Raw genomic sequence first — 24,103 nt, 5'->3', positions numbered from 1 at the left:
AAAACAAAACCTACAAACAACTTTTGTTAGTGAAAGAAATAATAGATTTTGCTAGGTGGAAATCTTTTACTTCCCTATTCAACCTAGCCATTACATTATTTACTGTAGCTTTTCTTCCCATTCTATCTGAAATCCTCATATTTCCATGTGATGGAATATTGAACTTGGAGTCAGGAAGCCCTGAGTTGGAATCCTGTCTCAGATACTTACTTGCTGTATGACAATGTGCATGTCACCTGACCTCTTTCAGCCTCAGTTTCCACAATCTACAAAATGGATTTAATAATAACCTCATCTAGGATTCTTGTGAAGATCAAATGGGATAATATATAAAGTGCTTTACCAACATTAAAACACCATATAAATGCTATTATTATTATCTCATGGGAATCAATGAGAGTTGCTTTTTAAAAGTTATTAATGTTACCAGTACTTGATATATAGTAGAATAATTTTGTTTGTATGCCATACATAATAGGCAACTATAGCAACACTGTAATGTGGGATTTGTGATAAGCTGTTTATGATTTGTGCCATGACTTAGAAGGGATGCCCTCCCCATGACTCATAATATGCAGACTAAGGACATGTTGAGATTTGATTTTTAAACACAACAGAAAAAAAATTCCTATTTTAAAACTCCATGGTCAGCTTGATGAAATGCACAGAGGAGAATTTTTGGCAAACATAGTGGTACGCCAAAGTTTGGGAAGAAAAGCACCATTGATGCTGTTCAAAATGGAAGCCCAGCAAATGACACAGTAGCCCTGGAGACCCCCTTGTGTCACTGATCTAATATTACATAGTTACCTTCTCCACATGTGATAAATATGATGCAGCCAGGATAGTTATTATGCTGGGTCTAATGCACTATAAGCTCTCACTTTCTGAACAAGCTTTCTATGGAGAGAGGCAAGGAGTGAATTCCAAATATGCTCATGTAGTGAGAGGAGGGATTGCAAGAAAGAAACGGTCTGGTTAGCATTAGGAAAATGGATTGGTAAATGTAGGGAAACCTGTTGACTTTTCTGGGCAGGATTTCAGTCGGACTTAGTTGAACTAGACTCCAAGCCTGTCTGGACGGTGCTATAACTAGGAATCATTTTTACCTGGGGCAAAAACAGTGTAGGGGGAGACAGGTACAGAGAGTAATATGAACAAAGATTCAATTAAAACAGGAGAATAGTATATCCCTCAGAGAGTCCTACTTGCTTGAAGGATAAAAGGCATTCTTAGGGCTTGCGGCCATTAGGAGAGGGGCTCTGTGATGACAGGATCCTAGCTGAGAGTGGGGCTGTATGAGGGCATAGTGTCATGTCACAATGGCACAGGCAGGTAGAGGAGCACGATGGTAAGGAGCTTCCCTCCTCATTCCCTAAAGAAGCAGAGCAGGTGGATGTCAGCACCCAGGTAAGAGACAACTGACTTGATGGAGGAAGATCTCCAAATGTGATCTCAAGTAATTTTATAAGGGATCCATTCATGTGTTTCATAACTAGGTAATCAAACCAGAAGCAGCAGGACCCGCTTTCTGCCATTCTTCAAAGAAGCCCTGTGAGGTTGTAGAATCAACCTCATGGGACCGTTCCCTTGTCTTTTCTTGAGACATGAAACCATTTGGGGAAGACATGTACCTCTTCTCTTCTTGAGGTCTCAGAGCTTCTCTGGCTGGTCACTGCCAATATGTTATCGCCTCAATGGTCATAAAGTTCTTTATGCTTAAATTAAAATCATTATCTTAAGATCATTGGCTCCATTTAATTTTTTTCCTGATGTGAGATGACTGGTTAGTAACCCTATATTTATCTAGGCAGCTAGGGGACTCAGTGAATAGTGTGCTGGACCTAGAGTCAGGTAGATCTGAATTCAAATGTGGCCTTAGATACTTGTTAGCAGTGTTCCATCAGTTTCCTCATCTGTAAAATGGGGATAACAATAATAACCATATGCCAGGGTTTTTATTTATTTATTTATTTTTATTTATTTAATAGCCTTTTATTTACAGGATATATACATGGGTAACTTTACAGCATTAACAATTGCCAAACCTCTTGTTCCAGTTTTTCACCTCTTACCCCCCCACCCCCTCCCCTAGATGGCAGGATGACCAGTAGATGTTAAATATATTAAAATATAAATTAGATACACAATAAGTATACATGACCAAAACGTTATTTTGCTGTACAAAAAGAATCAGACTCTGAAATATTGTACAATTAGCTTGTGAAGGAAATCAAAAATGCAGGTGTGCATAAATATAGGGATTGGGAATTCAATGTAATGGTTTTTAGTCATCTCCCAGAGTTCTTTTTCTGGGCATAGCTAGTTCAGTTCATTACTTCTCCATTAGAAATGATTTGGTTGATCTCGTTGCTGAGGATGGCCTGGTCCATCAGAACTGGTCATCATCTAGTATTGTTGTTGAAGTATATAATGATCTCCTGGTCCTGCTCATTTCACTCAGCATCAGTTCGTGTAAGTCTCTCCAGGCCTTTCTGAAATTATCCTGTTGGTCATTTCTTACAGAACAGTAATATTCCATAATATTCATATACCACAATTTATTCAGCCATTCTCCAACTGATGGACATCCATTCAGTTTCCAGTTTTTAGCCACTACAAAAAGGGCTGCCACAAACATTCGTATATGCCAGGGTTTTTAGGATATAATGAGATAATTTTTATATTTGCAAACCTTAAAGTGCTACACAAGTGTTAGCTATTATTACTATTATGTTTAAGAATCGAAAGAGAGAAAATGATCATCTAGTTCGATTCCTTTATTTCACAGATAAGGAAACTGAGATTCAGACAGAAAAAATGATAGTCACAAATGTAGTAAGGGAAAGAAAAATTTTTTTTTAATATAAATAAAACAACTCTCCTTCCAATCACACAACTGCAGAGACATGGGGTAGGGGATCAGGACAGCACTATTTACCACTGAGGGGCAAGTAAAAGTTGGTGGAGGTTAGGAGGAGATGAAATGGGGGAGAGAGGGCAGGCTCCTCCATCTCCTTTTGGCTTTCTTTCAGCTTCACTCACTCTGCTCTTAGAACTGAACACAGTTGCCTTTTCCTATTGCCCCCCTCTCTCAAATTAGGAAATCCCTTATTTTTATTAGGTCTCAAGTTAGCCTTCTTTTATCCAAGGTAAATAATCTTAGTTCCTTTAACTTTTCCTCCTAGGGCATATGTTCCCATATCTTTGCTATTGCTGCTTTTGTAATACCTCTGACATTTCTCTGAAAGATTTAAAAATGAAAAATTTTATTGGTACTTTTTTTTTTTGTATAACATTCATTTCTGAATATATATATATATATATATATATATATATGTGTGTGTGTGTGTGTGTGTGTGTGTGTACACACACATAGAAAAAGGGGAAGAACACATTGGTGAATGTAAGTGATCTAAGAATAAAAGACATAAATAGAAAATAGAAACAAATTTATTTAAAAAGAAAGAAAAGAGAGAAACAAAGGCCTCATTCTTAAAAATAAAAAAAAAAAAGACCCAAACTGGATGCAGTACACTAAGAATGCTGTTTAGAAAAGGCTACTGTAACATATAGAGTACTGAACCTGGAGTCAAAAAGAGCTGTCTCAGATTCTTAGTTTTTTTTGGATCTTATTTCTTCAACTTTAAAACTGAGTTTGGATTTGGTGACCTCTAAGATTCTTTCCAGCTCTAAATCTGTGCTAAACATTTACTGATATTTTTACTCCTTTTCACTAATCTAAATATCACATTAGTTAAATAAGCACTAATTTTCATTTTTAATAGTATTTTATTTTTCCATATACATGTACAGATAGTTTTCAACATTCATTTTTGTAACACTTTATGTTCTATATTTTTCTCCCTTCCTCCTTTATCTCCCCTGTCCCCAAGACAGCAAGCAATCTGATATAGATTTTAAATATATTTACATATTTGTCATGTTGTGCAAAAAAAAAAAAAAATCAGATCAAAGGGGAAAAATCATGAGAAAGAAAAACAAAAAAACAACAACAAGCAAACAAACAATAACAACAACAAAAAGATGAAAACACCATGCTTCACTCCACATTCAGTCTCCATAGTTTTCTCTCTGGATATGGAGGGCATTTTTCATCCCAATCTATTGGAATTGCTTTGAATCATCACATAAGCACTAAATTTCTAGTTGATAATTCCACTCACTTAATTCAACAGATCTTTATTAAGGACTCTCTATATGCTAGGTACTATAAGTAAGTATTAGGGAGACAGGAAGATAAAAATGAGACTGTCCTTTTCCTCAACAAGTTTAAATTTTGCTAGGGGTTGGGAGCACAATGCAATACATACACTCACAGGTAAATACGAAGCATGCATAAAAATATAAGATTTTAGTTGAAGTGAAGATTGTTAAATGTTTTTCAATTCCCTTGTTTCACAAAGTCCTGAAGTTTTGAGTTTCACACTGTTCAAAAAAAAGAAAGAAATAGAAATTATTTATGACTAATAATAAACTAATTTTATATATGCTTGTATATTAAGTTATAGCAATTTTAGATATTAAAAAAGTAATATAGACACTTTTCTTTACTGACATTTTAATATAGGTGAAATCCTGATAATCTTCAGTTGCCTATTAGTGTTCCATTAAACTATTACACTTAGTTAAAATTAATTATAAAAATTTTAATTAAATGAATCAGCTCTGAAATATGATGGTACAATTCTTTTGCTCTTCCACTTGATCTGGTGTGGGTGTTACAATTTTGTGCAATTTTATTACAATTTTTACTACTACTAGTTTTACAAACTAATTTGTAGTAACAATTGTTACTACTTTGTACTAGTCTAGTACTGTACTCCTACTTTTCTTGACTTATTCTCCATTTGTGAACTTATCATTTTTTTATTTTGAAAAAAATTTCTTTACAACATTGTCCCTTGCACCCACTTCTGTTCTGACTTTTCTCCTCTCTCCCTCCACTGCGCCCCCCCCCCCAGATGGCAAGCAGTCCTATACATGTTAAATATGTCACAGTATATCCTAGATACAATATATGTGTGCAGAACCGAACAGTTCTCTTGTTGCACAGGAAGAATTGGACTCAGAAGGTAAAAATAACCCGGGAAGAAAAACAAAAATGCAAACAGTTTACATTCATTTCCCAATTGAACTTATCATTGTTTAAATGAAACTTTACTGATTTCACACTCATGAATTTTCTTTATATGGTATAATGATGATAGAGACCCTTGCCATGAAAGCAGAAAGGCCAGCAGTGATACCAGTTTTGTCCCTTTCTCTGAAGTGTTACTAGCATGTTATAGAGATTTATTAGAGACTTTTGGTAATTTTTATAACTTGGTTCTAGTCACTGAAGAATGATGGAAATGATGGAATTGGAGGAAAAAATGAAAATAGGTTCAAAGTTTAAATTCAACCTCAAGAACCCTCAATGATAGGTGCTGTTTGGAGATATCCTACTTGAACCCTAAAAATGATTTATGTCAATTCAGCATTAGTAGTAGACCTTGGAGGATGCTGCAATAGTGGCAGCTTTTAGCCCAGTAAGTGGGGTCAGACAAATGGTCAAAAAGAGATTAAAGGGGGCCCTTTTGCTTATATCAGGTGCAGCTGGTACTGACTGGCGACTCTATTGTCCGTACAATTCTGTGTCTTAGTTCCAGGATGGAGAGGAACTCTTATGATTGGTCACAAGGCAGCAAGAGTTCTTATTTCAGTTCCAAGGCAGAGAGAAATGCTAGTGTTTGCAATTGTAGCTGAGAAAGGGACTGGTTAAGAATTCTAAGGGCAAGAAAAGTGCTAATGTGACTGTAGAGGGGAGCAGGGGCTTTTCCTGGGTAAAGACCAGAGCACAGGCTAGGAGAACAGTGACCACACTTCTCCTTGGATCACACCACTTTGGAAACATCAAAAACTTATGGACCCCAAAACTTGCTCTGAAAACAACAGCACAAAAAAGCCTGAATCTTTTCTCCTCTCCAGCCTCTCCAGTTCTAGGTGATCAAAGATCAATTTTAACAGAAAGTTAAAAGTCAAGAAATAAGCTGGAAAAATGAGCAAACAACCAGAAAGGAACTTGACCATGAAAAGCTATTATGATGGCAGAGAATACACAATCTCAGGAAACAATAATATAAAAACAGCTAAGTGTTAAAGTCTCAAAGGAAAATGCTAATTTGGATATAAGCCCAAAAAGGATTTCTGGAAGTGTTAAAGAGATAGATTGGTAGAGGAAAAATTGAGAAAAGAAATGAGTGTGACACAAGAAAATTATGAAAAAAGAAGTAACAGAGCTTGGTAACAGAGGCATAAAAATACTAAGAAATTAACACCTTAAAAAACTGAATTGGCCTAATGGTAGAGGAGTTATAAAATTTCACTGAAGAAAAGAACTCCTTAAAAAGCAAAATAGGCTAAATGTACATAAAGAAGTACAAAAGTTCATAGAAGAAAATAATTTCTTATAAATTAGCATTGAGCAAATGGAAACTAATGACTCTATGACTGAGAAATAATTTAAAAAGTGAAAAGAATGAACAAAAGTAGAATAAAATATGAAACATTTCACTGTAAAAATAACTGACCTGGAAAGTAGATTAAGGAGATATAACAAGAATTATTGGACACCTGAAAACCATGATTAAAAAAAAAAGAGCCCAGATATCATCTTTCAAATATATAGGAAACTGAGTCAAAGAGCCATTCTTCAATTGGTATATAGTCAAAAGATATAAATTAGCACTTTCCAGGAGAAGGAATTAAAGCTATCTATAGTCATACAAAAAATGCTAAATCTCTACTGATTAGAAAAACACAAATTGAAACTCTGAATGAAACACATTAATACTTCTCAAGAATGACAAATAATGGAGGGTAAATGAGAAAACAGGTACACTAGTGATGTTGGTAGAGTTGAAAACTGGTCCAATTATTCTGGAGAACAATTTGGAACTATGCCCAAAGGGCTGTAAAATTGTGCATACCCTTTGACCCAGTAATACCACTACTAGCTCTGTATCCCTAAAGATATCAAAGAAAAAAAAAAGAACCTATATGTACAAAAATATTTATAGCAGCTCTTTTTGTGGCATATGATTGTAATGGAGCAATATTATCTTGTAAGAAATGATGAGAGAGATGGTTTCAGAAAACATATGAGAAGACTCAAGTGAATTGATGCAAAGTGAAATGAACACAACTAGGAGATTATTGCATACAGTAATAACACTATTGTTAATGTTAATCAAGTAGGCAAGACTTAGCCACTCTGATCTACATAATAAAGTAGGACAATTCCAAAGAACTCATGCTAAAAAATGCAATCAACCTCTAGGGAGAAAAAGGATGAACACTGGTGCAAATAAAAGCATCATTTTCTTATCTTATTTTCCTTTTTTTTTTTTAATGATGTGGCTAATATGGAAATATGTTTTATTTTTTTAAAATAATTATAATTTTTTATTGACAGAATCCCTGCCTGGGTAATTTTTTACAACATTATCCCTTGCACTCACTTCTGTTCCGACTTTTCCCCTCCCTTCCTCTACCCTCTTCCCCAGATGGCATATTACATGTTAAATATGTCACAGTATATCCTAGGTACAATACATGTGTGCCGAACTGAACAGTTCTCTTGTTGCACAAGAAGAATTGGATTCAGAAGGTAAAAATAACCTGGGAAGAAAAACAAAAATGCAAGTAGTCCACATTCATTTCCCAGTATTCTTTCTCTGGGTGTAGCTGTTTCTATACATCATTGATCAATTGGAACTGAGTTAGAGCTTCTCTTTATTGAAGAAATCCACTTCCATCAGAATACATCCTCATACAGCATTGTTGTTGAAGTGGCTAATGATCTCCTGGTTCTGCTCATTTCACTCAGCATCAGTTCATGTAAGTCTCTCCAAGCCTCTCTGTATTCATCCTGCTGGTCATTTCTTACAGAACAATAATATTCCATAACATTCATATACCACAATTTACCCAACCATTCTCCAATTGATGGGCATCCATTCATTTTCCAGTTTCTAGCCACTATAAACAGGGTTGCCACAAACATTTTGGCACATACAGGTCCCTTTCCCTTCTTTAGTATCTCTTTGGGGTATAAGCCCAGTAGTAGCACTGCTGGATCAAAGAGTCTACACAGTTTGATAACTTTTTGGGCATAATTTCAGATTGCTCTCCAGAATGGTTGGATTCGTTCACAACTCCACCAACAATGCATCAATTTTCCCGCATCCCTTCCAACATTCATCATTATTTTTTCCTGTCATCTTAGCCAATCTGACCGCTATGTAGTGGTATCTCAGAGTTGTCTTAATTTGCATGGAAATATGTTTTATATAATTTCATATTACAATTGATAGATTATTGCTTGCCTTCTCAGTGGGTAGGAAAGAGATGGGAGGGAAGGAAGAGAATTTGAAACTCAATTTTTTTCCTAAAGGAATATTTAAAAATAAATACTTCTTTTTTTTTAAAAAATGAAGATTTTTGGCTAAAATCAAAGCCAACACAAGTCAATACATTACCGTGTTTCAATTTAAGACATAGATAAGAGTCCAACAGAACATGTTCTGCCTTCTTTTAGTGTTTTATTTTGATTTAATAAAACATAGACCAAACATGGTGAATATCTTTCCTTTCTCAACTTATGTCTTTCAGGTACAATAACATTGATTGTAGGCAAGGTACAGATTGGGTATGCAAGCATTGAAGGGTACTTCCTAATGTGAATTTAAAATAATTACACAGTTTAAATGAAATAAAAATGCACTCCTCATGGTACATAGGGATTTTTTTTTTGGTCTGTCCAGTAATGTGATTTTATCAGGAAAATTTAAAGCCTGTGGTAGGCAGTGCTATATAGTGATATAGTTTTCAAACGCAGTGGGCTGTTTGTTGTTCTACCTTCTGCAGAACAATAAGTCAGGGTTTTCCAGAAATACTAAAACTAAAAAAAGGATCAATGAGTCAACAGCAGAGAAGTCTAATGTAGATTTCAAAGTAAAGAAGTTTAAAAGGAATCAGCAGGGATACTACCAGAAGCTTCAGTGATGCTTGTGTCAGTCTGATACAATCTACTTCCATAAAGTTACATCTCTTAGAAAATTGTTTTGACATGTCTTTATGGTTATGGGCAAGATCTGCTGCTTCCTTTAACTCACTCCCATTGATGAGGTTGTGGACCTGTTCCTAGTTAAATAGGTTTAAGCTTATAAAAGAACAAGGATGGAAAGGATCTTAGAATTTTATGGAGAGAGAAATAATAAATAAGAACCAATGGTATTTGTACTTCCTCCAAGTCTTATTTTTATATATACATGCATTTAATTTGGTACAAGTGGTAATAAACCTCTAGACCATGAGGTGAAGACAATGACTGCAGATATCGTAAGCTACTCATAACCACTTTCTTACAGACTCTTTAGGGAAAAAAGGTCACTTAGATGACTAGATCATTCAAGATCCTTCTAGTCCTAACTTATTATAAGAGCTCATTAGGGAGGTGAATGGTCATTTTAGTTAGTACAATAACTACTTATATTTCAGTAAAATAAAATGATTGAGAAATAGGAAACTCAAATCTATAAGAGTATTAGTTGTTAGCAGATTTTATTTGCAGAATTGTTAATTTACTCAAGTCAATGTGAATGCCATGGTAACAATTTATAATTCACCATCTAATGCAAATAAATGGTGGGTGGTCAGAATTTTATTTCCTAGTGATTTCCTAGTCAGTTTTTGGCAAGAGAAAATAGTGGTGATGGGAAGATGACAGCATCCTATTGAAACACAGCTTATATCATCAAGAATAAATATGATGTAATAGGTAGGGATTGTCTTTGCCCTTGAGGGGACTTAGCAAGCATAGTTTCAAGTATCCAGAGTGATGAAATAAGAATGTTCCTATTGACTGGGAAAAGCTCTAATTATGCTGTTGAATTGTTTTAGTCATCTTTGATTCCTTATTGGTGTTTCCTGGGCAAGATACTGGAGTGAATTTGCCATTTCCTTCTCTAGGTCATTTTTCAGATGAGAAAACTGAGGCAAACAGAGTTAAGTGATTTGTCTAGGGTCATACAGCTAAGTGGATTTAAATTCAGGAAGATGAGTTTTCCTGACTTGCAGCCTGAGTCTCTATCCACTATGCTACTTAATTGTTCTTCACATACCCTAGTATATTGGGTATGAATTTAGAATAGCAGGAAGAGAGAGACAGTACTTGGAAAGGAGGCAGAAGGAAGATCTGGGTGGCATTTGGTAGGAAGTATGAGAAGTCTTGCCTTTAAGTCAGAGGAACTAGAAATCAAGAGCAAAGAGGACCCGAGTTCAAATTCCACCTCTGTTATCAATGTGATAGCCTTGGACAAATCATTAATCTTGCTGGGGATCAGATTTTTCATCTGTAAAATGAGGAACTATAAGGTTACTTCCTGTTCTTATTCTGTGATTCCATAATCCTATGAATTTGGTCAATGGATACATGTGATTTCTCTGAGTATAGGTCATTGTATGCTATTCTGTGACTAAAAGAATATTGCAAGAAATGCTTTTCAGAGCTGTGATATATTTATCTTCTAAATACAATAAATAATTTCACAGTTATGCCAAATTATATGTTTAAATTATGTTGAATATATATACGTATATATTATTAAGTTGGTCTTCAGTTAATTTTGTATAGGAGACTTATGAGTCTGACTGGTTAATGCATAATAGGCCATGCAGAATCATACAGGGATATTTCCATCTGAACTTTGCCTGCTTTTTCCACATAAGCAAGTCATAAAACAATAACTAGGTCTCACATTTTTGTAGGGAAATATACTTTGTACTTTTGTCAGAAGGTCTAAGTATAGTTTAGGCACTTAAGTTAAGCTTATGTACAAAACAGGAGTTCTTAACCTGAGGTCCACAGGGGCAGCTTGTAGAGTTCAGAAGGTCTGTGAACCTAAGTAGGAAAAACAATTCATCTTTATTTGGACTAAATTTTCATTGAAATTTAATCCCAAATGCAAATTTTTTATGGCTCATTTCTTTCAATCTTCTTGGCATTAAGTCACAATACTAGCAATATCTGTGTCTTAAACATCAATAGAACTCAGAGATATTCTTACAGCATTTTACAGATATTGCATTGTATTCAAAATATTATTTATTTATATTCATCACTATTTTGAAATTACTGTAGTTATTAAGCTGGCTCCTAGACTGCACGTGATCATTGTCTTCCTGTCTATAAACTATTGCAAACTAAGTGGTTTCCTTTGTAATCTCTTATGTGTTTTAAAAAACATTATTCTGAGAAAGGGCTTTGCCAGAATGTCAGATTTGCTATATCCATCTATGATTGGGGCTAGATAAAGAATCCCACATCTGACTGAAGTGTAGTAGAAGAACTTGGAAGAAACATATTATTAAATACAAACATTCTCAGCAATCATAATACTAGCCAGATCAGTTGGCGACTCTAGCTAGAACAAAAACCAGGGCTTTGCCTCAGGAAATTTAGTGGGTGTTGAAAATATTTGTATTTCAATAAAAAAAAATATTTGTATTTCTTTAAGAAAACAGGAGTCAAGATGGTGAATTAAGCAGTAAATTACCACAATTCTCCCATATTCACCTTCAAATAACCATAAAATAGGGCCCTCCAAACAAATTCTGGAACAACAAAACCAGCAAAAAGATGGGATGAAACCATCTTTGAACCCGAGAAATTTGGAAGGTCAATAGGAGAGGTCTGTTTCACTGGGGTAAAAGAGGAGCATAATCTAGGACAGGAAGCAATCCAATAAACCAGCCTAAGTCCCACGTCAGCAAACCAGCAGTAGATTCTGAGTCCCAGTGTGGTGGAGCAGGCAAATACCAACACCAGGACTTCCTATGTGCCTCAACATAGCCAGGAGAAGGGCAGACTTCGGCTCTGACAACCACCAAGTGCATCCGTGTAGCTCCAGGCAAACAGGTAAACACTAGCCCTAAGGTGCCTAAGCAAACAGGGAGAGGCCAGCATCAAGCCCCTGCCACTGCAGCATAGCCCTGGCCAGATAAGCAGCCTCCAACAGCCAGACTGCCAAAGGCTTCAGTGTGGCCTGGGGAAATGTAGAAACACCTTACCAGCCTTAGCACTTGCTGGATGTCACCATAGGACCCTGTCTCAACACCAGGTAAACTGCCAAATTCCTATAACCTGTAGCAGCGCCAGTCACCACCAAGTCAATCCCCTTAGTGCAGTATCTGCACAGGTGCCAAATGGGTCACAGAGCTACATCAGTGCAATACCAAGTAAACATCCAGCACTTGTAGGTCCTGGAATGAGAACCCTGACATAGTGCCCCTTCCATCCTGGGAGCAGAGTTTAAATTTAAAAGAAAGGAAAAAGTCCAGAGAAGATGAGCAAAAAGCAAAAAAATAGTCTGATCATAAAAAGCTATTATGTCACAATAAAATCAAGATAAAAACTAAGAAAAAACAGTGTCACAACACTATGGGCAAAACCCCAAAGAAAAATGGGAAGTGATCTCAAACCAAGAAAGAACTTGTGGAAGAATTAAAAAGAGTTTAAAATTATATATGAGAGATAGATGAAAAATTGGGAAAAGAAATGAGAGTGATGCAAGAGAATTGGCTAAATGGAAAAGGAGATACAAAAATCCACCAAAGAAAACAAATCCTTAATGAGTACCACTGGCAGAACAGGGAAAACAAAGCACAAAAGCTAATTGAGGAAAACTACTTCTTAAGTTAGAATTGGGCAAGTAGAAATTAATGACGAGACATCAAAAAGTCAACCAAAGAAATTCAAAAGAATGAAAAAAAATAGAGGGCAAAATACCTCATGGGAAATATTTTGTGGGAAAAACTGACTTGGAAAATAGATGTAGGAGAGACAATATTAGAATTACTGGAGTACCTGAAAGCCATTATCAGAATGAGAAACTGAACAGAATCCTTCAAAAAATTGTCCTGATATCCTGGAACTAAAGGGCAAAATAGGCATTGAAAGAACTCACAGGTCAACTCAGGAATGAGATCCCCAAAGAAAAATTCCAAAAAGTACTACATGTGGCCAGAAAGGAAGAAGACAGGCGGCAGTTAGGTGACCCCTTGAATAGAATGCTGGGGGTCAGGAAGACCTGAATTCAAATGCTGCCTCAGACACTTAATAGTTCTGTGACATTGGGCAAACTACTTCACCTCTGTTTGCCTTAATCCACTGGAGCAGGAAATGGCAAGTTACTCCATTATCTTTGCCAAGAAAACCCCAAATGAGGTTATGAAAAGTCGGACTTTACTGAACAATAACAATAAGAAGGAAGAAGACATATTGGTAACTGTGACTGACTCAAGCTAGGTAATAAAGGGAGAATTGTGAAGTAATCCAACCATTCTGGAATTATGCCCCAAAAGTTGTTAAACTGCCTATACCCTTTGACCCAGTAATACCTCTACTCCATCTGTTTCTGAAAATGATTAGGGAAAAAGGAAAAGAACTCATATGTTTTTAATGTTTATGGCAACTCTTTTTATGGTGGTAGAGAATTGGAAATTCCAATCAATTAGGAAATGGCTGAACAAGTTATAGTATATGATTGTGACACCATAATACTATTTGATAAGAAATGATGAGCTCAATGATCTTTGAAAATATGGAAAGACTTGCATGAAATAAAGAAGAGCAAAATGAGAAGAACCAAGAACACATTGTATATCATAATAACAATGTTATTTTAAGAACAATTTTGAGTGAATCAGCCATTTTTATTATTATAATTATCCAAATTAACTATAAAGGTTATATGAAGGAAAACACTATCTGCATCCAGAGAAAGAACTGATAAATATATGTATAGAATGATTTATACATTCATACATATATAATGTATACCATTAGACACAAATATGTGTGTGCATATATGTATGTGTATGTGTATATGGGTGTGTGTGTATGTATTTGCAAATATACACATATTTGTGTCTAACGGTAGCTGTCTTGGGGGGAGAGAAGAGGGAATGAAGAAAACAGAAATTTACACAATAACTTTATTATATATAAATGGAATAGCAAGTTGTATCTAATAGCAAGTTTCATGTGTACTTGTAATTATACTGTTACAGAAATTCTTATTTTATCCTATAAATTAAAACTAAAATAAAATTTAAAAACAAATAAAACAGGAAGTAGGGAGTTAGGACACAGTCTATTTTTGATACTATGTACTGTTTCATAGATTCACTTCATAGTGATAGTAGGACATTAGGGAACATTTAGTTCAGCAGTTCTTGACTTAAGGTTCATGAACTTGTATTTCATTTTATATATCTAAAAACATTATTTTGAGGAAGGGGTCCCTCCGCTTCACCAGATTGCCAAAAGGAGTCCATGACAAAAAAACTTAAAGAACCTTTGATCTGATCTGATTCCCTCATTTTATAGTTGAGGAGTTTAGGCTCGTTAGGTTATTTGACTTGTCTAAACTTACAGAGATACTTGCATACTTGGGATTCAAAGCAAGAGCTGACTCCAAATCATGTCCCAATATACCGTGATGCCCACCCATTAAAAAAAATCAAAGTCCAGAAATATGAATTTCCCAAATCCACACAGAAAAGTGAGGTCAATTAGAACCCAAGTCCTGATTTCAGGGCCATAACTGTAGATAAGCATCTGGAGCCATTATCCCATCGGGGCAATCAACTTTGCTCAGTTAGAAGTATCTCCCTTCTTCAGGTCACTAAATATTACTGTGCCTCATAACATAATATTCCTGAGCCTGGGTAAAATCCATGCTCCTAGCCCAGATTTTTTTATAAGTGCTTTTCCCCTGGCTGCCAGGCATTCAAATATAGGGCTACTACTACTTCCATTTTTGTAGTGTAAGCAATTCTTGTTTTCCAAAAGCCCCATAGTGATTATTAATTACATTTTCCTGCTTCATGGGGGTTGGATAATGAAGAGAGCAAACTTTTATCAAATATCTACTATGTGCAAGGCAATGTACTGAGTGCTTTACATCTCAGTATCATTTAATTTGACCTTCACAACAACCTTGTAAAAGAGATGCTTTCTTATTCCCATTTGAGGAAACTGAGTCAGACAATCATTAAGTGACTTGTCTACACTACCCTTTCTACAGCTAGAAAGGGTTTGAGACTGGTTTTTGTTTAGTATTTCTTAACTTCAGGTCTAGAGTCCTACTCATTGATGTCACATGTCTCAGGACTTGTGGTTGTAATGCAGTAGGGCAAGACAACTTTCCAGACAGAAGCAACTCTTATGGTGATTTACATTTTTTTTACCCCTTGGTAATTATCTTTATTTTTTTGTTTCTGGTTTTTTCCTGCAAGCCAAGTAATCAAAATTATCATTTTCTGCTTTCTCCTCCTCCTTTTCTTCTTCCCCCTTTTTACAGAAGTATCCCAAATAGTGGCAGTGCTGAATCAAAGGGTATGCACAGTGTGATACTCCTTTGGGCAAAGTTCCAAATTTCTCTTCAGTTTGGTTGGATCATTTCACAACTCTATCAACAATGCATTAGTGTTCCAGTTTCCCCACATCCCCTTCAATATTTATCATTATCTTTTCCTGTCATCTTAATCAATCTTAAGAAGTATGAGGTGGTTTTAATTTGCATTTCTTTAATAGTGATTTAGAGCATTTTTTCATATGATTATAGATGACTTTAATTTCATTATTTGAAAATTGTTCATATCCTTTGACCATTTATCAATTGGGGAATGACTTGCTTTCTTATAAATTTGACACAGTTCTTTATATATTTTAGAAATGAGGTCTTTATCAAAAACATGGGCTGTAAAATTTCCCAGCTTCGTTTTTCCCTTTTAATCTTGTTTGTATTGCTTTTGTCTGCGTAAAACCCTTTCAATTTAATGTAATCAAAGTTGTCCATTTTGCATTTCATAATGTTTTCTAGTCCTTTTTTGGTCATAAATTCCTCCCTTCTCTAAAAATCTGATAGGTAAAATATTCCTTGCTCTCCTAATTTACTTATGTTCTCACCCAACATAAGTAAGGGATATGCCCAAATCATGTATCCACTTTGACTTTATTTTAGTATGGGGTATGAGAGGTAGGAACCTCTCTTACATTTTTAATCAAATTAATTTGGCCCCACAAAGTATTAATAGATTAAAATATTTGAATTGTCAATGGAACAGCTCCCAAACTGTCTGCTCCTTCTACCTTAGAATAAGTCATCAAAATTGCTCTATCAAGCAAAGTGATTCAAAAAGTCAAAGTATGGGGTTAGATGCTGTATTTCAGAGATATCTGCAATTTCAGTAGCCTTCCTGTAGTCTACTAGAAATTCTTGCCTGATCACAGATAGGTCTTCTGTTTTAAAGGCGTGTCAGAATTTGAAGTCATGTTCCTAAATTCAAATTTGACTTCAGACACTTAGTGGCACTGTGCCCCTGGGCAAGTCAATTAAACTATTTACCTCAGTTGCTCCATTTGTAAAATGAGCTGGAGAAGGAAATGGCAGTTGTATCTTTGCCAAGAAAACTCCAAATGGCGTTATGAACATTTGAAGATGACTGAAAAAGGATCAAACAGCAACATTTAACTTTAAGAAGAAAAATAATTTAAATAAATATTTCCATCTAGGTTACTGATTTGTAATTCATAATTGCTGAATTTATTGTTCTTCCTACCTTTCTGGTCTTCTTGTAACTTATTGTCCTTTTTGGTCTTGGTAGTTCAGTTACATTTTTCTAATTTGCTATTCCTCTTATGGAACACTTAATCTTGTGCCTCTTATCTTTGTGCCTTTGCTATCATCATCAAGCACATTCACCTCTAAGTTTCTTTGACTGTGTTCAAATCTCAGCTCATTTGCCACCTTCTGCAGGACATGTTTGCTAGTCGTCTTCACTGCTAGTTTTCTCCCTTCTGAGATTACCTACTATTTACTGTTGAAATTTTCTACATGTTTATTTACATGTTGTCTCCTTCATTAGAATATAAGTTCCTTTGGGGGGGGGGGAGGGGGAGCAGGAACTACGTATAGTTTTTGGTATTTAGTAAAAATGTTATAACATTTTTGATAGACTGATGAAAACAGGACTAAGGGAGCCTCAAAAAAAATATTCCTCAACCTCTAGAGCAATCATAGAATAAGATGGAGGATGGAGAGGTTTTCTTGGTGGGAGAGGGGAAAACTGAAGAAGGATAGGGAATCATGTTCCAAGATGAACCACTCCCATGGCCAGAATCCTAATGACAATAATGGGTAATAGTAGTGCTTAATCTTACTTGAGACTGGAGCTAGCAATAAAGCCTAAAATCTTTCTTTGCCATAGATTAGAAAAAACACTTGAGAAAGCAAAATCAGCCCCACTCTAGAGAAATAAACCAAAAGACCAAACCCCCTTGTTACCAGGATTTCTTTAAAGCTCCAAAATTTAAGATGATAAAACAACACCAGGGAACTGGTTGCAAAAATGGAAATCCAGGGCAAAAAGTTCTGATTAGAGAGGCAAATACAAGGAATGCAGGGAACTGATGTTCAATTTATCTACCAAAACTTTAAATATTTTTATAAATGTATTTTAATAATGGTACCTTGTGTTTCTTGCTGCTACCTGATATGCTGGGTTGGGAGCTCAGCTTCATCAACCATCTCAATCTTTTTCTCTCTTGCTAGAGAGCAAGAGTAAGCATTCTAGGATTCCCAGTTTCTTTCTAGACCAAAGGCAAAAAAATTATGTGGTATTGTTTTGTCCAAGGGATGAAAAAGTACATGTTTTGAACTTCTGAAGACCATCACATTTTCTGTGAATCTATACAAGAGTCACCACTCCCATGACTCATCCTAGTTTGGAGAAAGAACATGGACTATTGAGAGCTAGGATAATAAATTGTAAGCCCTGGCATGAAAGGGTCCATAAATTTCTCCAGATTACTAAAGGAGTCCATGTCACAGAAAAGGCAAAGAATCCCTGAAAATTATCTCTTAAGGCTTATTATAACTCTAAATATATGTTATTGCTTGTCCTTCATTGGAAGAGAACCAATGACATCATGGGACAATGTCTTGACACTTGATTTGGATTTAAGTTAGGTAGAGTTGCACAAAGTCATTAGTTTAACTTTCTCTTTCAGCATCATTAAAGACCAATAGCAAGACAAAAATCAAGATGACTGGTGATGGCTTGGGATGCAGTGGATGATCTTGACATCTTTGATATCTGACCAAACTCTAAGCCCTCCACAGTGTCTGCTTCAGCCACTTTCATGGCCATTAGAACAAATTGTTTTCATTCACTCATTCTGCAAGAGGAAACCTTCACATTCCCCTAACTCATCAGGAGTTTGAGGTCTTTCAGTTACCTTCAATCTGGTTTAGTCTGTGCTGAGGTGGTTTTATTGGGAGAGGACCATTATATAGATGAGTCGGGTGAAGGTGGACACCAAAGGTGATTGAGTAGCCTATGGAGCCAATAAAAGGAAGCATACCACACTTGAGATCTTATAAGGTTGGTTTGAATATGGTTCTAATTGAAGCAAGGATTGTGAGTCTGATTCCTATTTGGTTTAAATTATTATTAGAGTTGTAATGTAATAATGACTCATATAGGAGGTTTTAAGGTTTGCAAAGTATTTTACATATATTTTATCATTTGTTTCTGACAACACTGACATCAAGATGGTAGGTATCATTTCCCATTTTATTGTTGAGGAAATAGAATCAGAAAGATTTAGTGACTTGTAAAGATAGCTAGCTAATATGGCTGGATTTGATTTAGGTGTAAAGGGTGATACTATAAGCAAATTAGGAGAGCAAGGGATAGTTTACCTATCAGAATTTTGGAGAAGGGAGGAATTTATGGCCAAAGAAGAACTAGAGAACATATTATGAAATGCAAAATAGATAATTTAGATTACATTAAGTTAAAAAGCTTTTGCAACAAACAAAACTAATGCAGCTAGGATTAGAAGGAAAGCCGAAAACTGGGAAAAAATTTTTTTTACAGCCAGTATTTATGAAAAAAGATCTCATTTCTAAAATATATAGAGAATTGGTTCAAATTTATAAGAATACAAGACATTATTCAATTGATAAATGGTCAAAAATATGAACAGATAATTTTCAGATGAAGAAATTTAAGCCATTTCTAGTTATATTTAAAAAAAAATACTCTAAATCACTATTGATTGGAGAAATGCAAATTAAAAGATACCAACTCACACCTCTTGGATTTCCTAAGAGACAGGAAATGATAAATGTTGGAGGAGATGAAAAAACTGGGACTCTAATGCTTTGTTGGTGGAAGTGGACTGATCCAATAATTCTGGAGAGCACTTTGGAACTATAGGCCATAAAATTATGCACACCCTTTGATGCAGCAGTGCCACTACTTGGGATACATCTATATCCCAAAGAAATCATAAGAGAGGGAAAAGAACCCAAATGTGCGAAAATGTTTGGGGCATCCCTTTATGTGGTGTCAAAGATTTGGAAAATGAGTAGATGCCTATCAATTGGGGAATGGCTGAATAAGTTATAGTATATGAAAGTAATGGAATATTATTGGTCTATAAGAAATGATGAGCAGGCTAATTTCAGAAAAGCCTGGAAAGACCTACATGAACTGTTGCTGAGTAAAGCAAGCAGAACCAGGAAAACTTAGTCCATAGCAACAATAGTCATTGTAAAATGACCAATTATGATTGACTTAGTTCTTCTAAGTGGTTCAGTGATCCAAGGCAATCTTAAAAAATTTTAAATGGAAAATGCCATCCGTATCCACGGTGAGAACTATGAAGCCTGAATGTTAATTAACATATACTATTTCCACTTTTTTTTTTTCTCATGGTTTTTCCCTTTTGTTCTGATTTTTCTCTCTCAACATGATATATACAGAAATACATACATATATATAAATATAAAATGAATGTACATGTATAACAAAAGAAATGTTTTTTACATATATCTGGGGAAAATAAAAATAAGAAATTAAAATTCAAAAAAAGAATAAATGTGATATTGATAGGCATGTAACATCATTTTTATATTTAATAGATGCCATGTCATTTTCAAAAATAACTCCTGTAACATTGTTTGGTATTACTATTAACATTCTTTTTGTCTCCCACATTTTTAGTCTTCTCTCATATAACTTTCCCATGTGGACTCTTTGTTCAAACCAAATTTGTTTGCTGGTCATCATCCAAACATTCTTTATACTTTCTTATTGCCTGATTGTTCATTTTGCCCATGTTATTCCTGAATTGTCTTCCCCCAAATTTGCCTGCTGAAATCTTATCTATTAGCTCATCCTTCAAGATCCCATCTCAAATTCCACTTCTTGAATTTAGTAAATGTTTAACTTGCTTGTACTTCAAATACCACCTTTTTCATGATGCACCGTTAACGTGCTTAATTGATTTAAAGTCTCTTCTAATTAATCAGATAATAATCAAATCAGATCTCTTTATCTTCTACTGGACTTTGATTATACCTCTCCTATGATCACATAGGTGATCACATCTCATCAAATGCTACTTTACATTGTAGTAATTTTATTATTCTCCTTCACTGGATTGTACACACCTTGAAGGCCTGGAACACCTCTTAGTAATATTCGGGATTCTTTAATTTTTGGAGTCTATGTATCCCACAAAAGACTTACTCTTATATAGAGAGGATATTTAATAGTGGGTGAATAAATATATTGTAAAAAATAAGCAACTTAAATCTTTGAACAGAAGTCAGAGCTCATATTTGAATGAATTTATGAAACTAAGACTTGTCATGGTGCTGGTGGTGGTCACAGTGCTCTCTCTTGTGGTGGCAGAATGGAATAGCACTCAAGGGGAAATGGGAGAATTTCATTATCTTGATTGTATCTTTCTACAAGAAAATCTTTTGAGCTATTGCAATTCTGCTTTTCTCAAGCCCTTTCCTTGGAGTAGGTTTGCCGTACTGGGCAGTGTCTCCCCATTGCACAGCTAATTCTTAGTTTTCCAGAAAGCCTTGGAAGTGTCTTCATATCATACAAGTGCTTGAGATGTCTTTGTATCACTCCTTTTGGCTGGCATATTGTTTTCAGTAAACTTTTTTTTTTAGTAAACTGCCTGTTTTCAGAAAAATAATCTTTTAGGGAAATATACATTTGGCATTAGAACAACATGTCCAGCCCATTAGAGAAGTGATCTCTGAAGTAGAGTCTGAATGTTTGGAAATTTAATTTTAATTGTTGCTAGGTTTTTGTTGTTGTTTATTTGTTTTACATTATTATAGTCACTGTGCATTCTATTCTGCTTACTTCATTCTGCATCATCTCATATGTCTTCCCATGGTTCTCTATATTTATCATTTGTTACAGAGCAGTAAAATTCCATAATATTTTTGTTATGACAAGTTGCTTAGTCATTCTCCAATCAGAGGGTATCTACTTTGTTCCTAGCTCTTTAGTATTAGGAAAAGTGCTGCAATAAATATTTTGGTGCATTATGGGGGCATGTAACAATATATATGCCTAATTTATGTGTAAACATTTATGTGTATTTGTATAAATATGGCCTATTGGACCAAGTTTTGAAGTTGGAAGGAACCTTAGAAGCCATTGATTTCAACCTTCTCATCCGAAATATGAGTAAACTGAAATCTAGATCTGATTAATTACTCAGGATCACACAATAAGAGTCACATGGAATTTGGATTCAGGTCTTCCTAATTCCAAGTCTATAATGTTTTTGCATTTTCTTTATAATTTATTCTCTTTCTCTTCTCTTATATGCTCCTAGCACAGCAATAGCACCCCAAATACACTTAATAAATAATGTGCATTTTTAAAAATCATTTACCTTTTTTACTATTGATACTCTTCTAGTACTGTGATCTCTGGGCTGAAGGATATAAATGTTTTAGTTCCTTTCTTTTTAGCATAATTGCAAATTGTTTTCCAAGCTGGTTGGGGCAATTTAATTCTCCTAACAATACATTAGTGTATGTGCCTTTCTACAAACCCTCTAATATCTACTATTTTCAAAGTCAAAGGTGATTTGATTTGCATTTTTCTTATTATTAATTATTTGGAGCATTTTGATGTGGCAAAACAAAGAAGAAATAAATGAAAAAATATGGTTCAATCTGTACTCAGAGTTCATTATTTCCATTTCTGAAGGTAGATAGCATTTTTTTGTTAAATTAAGAGTTCCTTGGAATTGTTTTGGATAATTATTGTATTGATTACAATAACTGAGCCATTCACATTTGATCATCATTACAATATTGCTATTATTCTGTAGTGTATTCTTCTGATTCTCCTACTTTACTTTGTATCAGTTCAAATACATCTTCCCAGATTTTTCTGAAAAATCCTCTTTCTTCATTTCCATAACAATCATATACCACAACTTATTCAGCCATTCCTCAATTGTTAGGAATCCTCTCAATTTTTATTTTGTCACCCAAATACACAAGTTTCTACTACAAAAAGCTGCTACACAAGTTTCTTTGATGGAACATTATTGTGCTCTGGGAAATGAGGAGCAGAATGCTCTCAAGAAAAAAAAAACAAACCTAGAAAGTCCCTGATGAACAAAGTGAAATATACTGTATCCAAATGAACAGCAATCTTTTGGGATGGCCAGCTATGAATGACTTTGTTATTCTCAGTAGTACAATCCATAACTACTCTTTAAGAACTTATGATAAGAAATCCTATTGTTACCCAGACAAGGAACTGATTGAGTCTGAATACAAACCAAAGCATTCTTTATTTCTCTATTTTAAATTTAAATTTTTTTGAGGGTTTTTATTTTAATTAGGATCTATGTTTTCTTTCACAATTTGACTTTTATGGAAATGTTTCATATAATTTCACATGTGGTTTCTTAATTGCCAGTGAGGATAAAGGAGAGAACCTAGAACTCCAAAATCTTAAAAATAAAAATCTTTTAAAAATTGTTTTGAATGTAACTGAGAAAATATTAAATGAATAAAATTTTATAAAGCTGCTACAATTTTTTTAAAGAATGGTTTTTATTTTTATAAATTTGGCTAAATTCCCTAGAAATTTGAGAAATTAAGTTTTATACAGAGAAACTTGCTGTAAATTTTCCCATCTTCTCCATTCCTAATTTTGGCTACATTGCTTTTTAACTTGATGAAATAAAAATTATCCTTTTTACTTCCTGTGATCTTATTTCTCTTTTGTTTATAAACTCATCTCTTATCCATAGATCTGACAGGTAACATTTCCCTGATTTGCTTATGGTATTGCCCTTTATATCTAAATTATGTACACATTATGTACACAGTGAATTCTTCCCCCAATGTTTGGATCTTTGGTTTTATCAAATATTAGATTTCTATAGTCATTTACCACTGTATATTGTGTACCTAATTTATTCCACTAATTAACTCACTACTCTTTCTTAGTACCAGATTGCTCTGATGTAGGCAGTTTTGTAATTTAGGTTGAAATCTGATACTGCTAGGCTGTCTTCACTTTTTTCATTGATTCTCTTGATCTTCTTGACATTTTGTTCTTTTAGATTTTGTCATTTTTTTTCCTAGCTTTATAATTCTTAGACATTTTGATGGGTAAGGCACTGAATGAGTAAATTATTTTAGGCAACTTTCATTTTGTTGACTTGGCTTACTCATGAGCAATTACTATTTCTTCAGTTGTTTAGATCTGTCTTTGTGTGAAAACATTTTGTTACTGTTCATATAGTTCCTGGGTTTGAATTGGCAGGTAGGCTCCCAAGAATTTCATACCATCTTCAGTTATTTTACAAGGAATTTCTCTATTTCTTCCTTCTCCTTTTGGTTGGTAATTATAAAAAATGCTAATTTATGTGGATTTATTTTATATCCTACAACTTTGGTAGAAATGTTAATTATTTCAAGTAGTTTTTTAGTTGATTTTCTAGGGTTCTCTAAGTATATCATCATATCATCTATAAAGAGTGATAGTTTTGTTTCTTCATTGTTTATTCTTGTTCTTTAATGTCTTATTGCTATAAGTAGCATTTCTGGTACAGTGGTGAATAATAATGATACTATCATCCTTGCTTCATCCCTGATCTTATCTTATCTTATCCAGTTTA

The 24,103-nt window shown here is 34.6% G+C and overlaps 1 protein-coding gene across 1 annotated transcript in view; it reads right to left on the bottom strand.

The window, feature by feature from the left end:
* Positions 1-4,088: 4,088 nt before the first annotated feature.
* RSPH3 (radial spoke head 3) overlaps positions 4,089-24,103 on the bottom strand; it is a 122,110-nt gene continuing 102,095 nt past the window's right edge. The window contains exon 9 of the mRNA XM_031937549.1: positions 4,089-4,449. The gene's annotated coding sequence lies outside the window, so the exon portion shown is untranslated. The remainder of the gene's footprint in view (positions 4,450-24,103) is intronic.

This window comes from Sarcophilus harrisii, chromosome 4 (genome assembly GCF_902635505.1).
Source record: "Sarcophilus harrisii chromosome 4, mSarHar1.11, whole genome shotgun sequence".
Taxonomy (NCBI): domain Eukaryota; kingdom Metazoa; phylum Chordata; class Mammalia; order Dasyuromorphia; family Dasyuridae; genus Sarcophilus; species Sarcophilus harrisii.
Note: the sequence above shows the minus strand (reverse complement) of the source record. Positions and strands in the feature narration are given on the sequence as shown.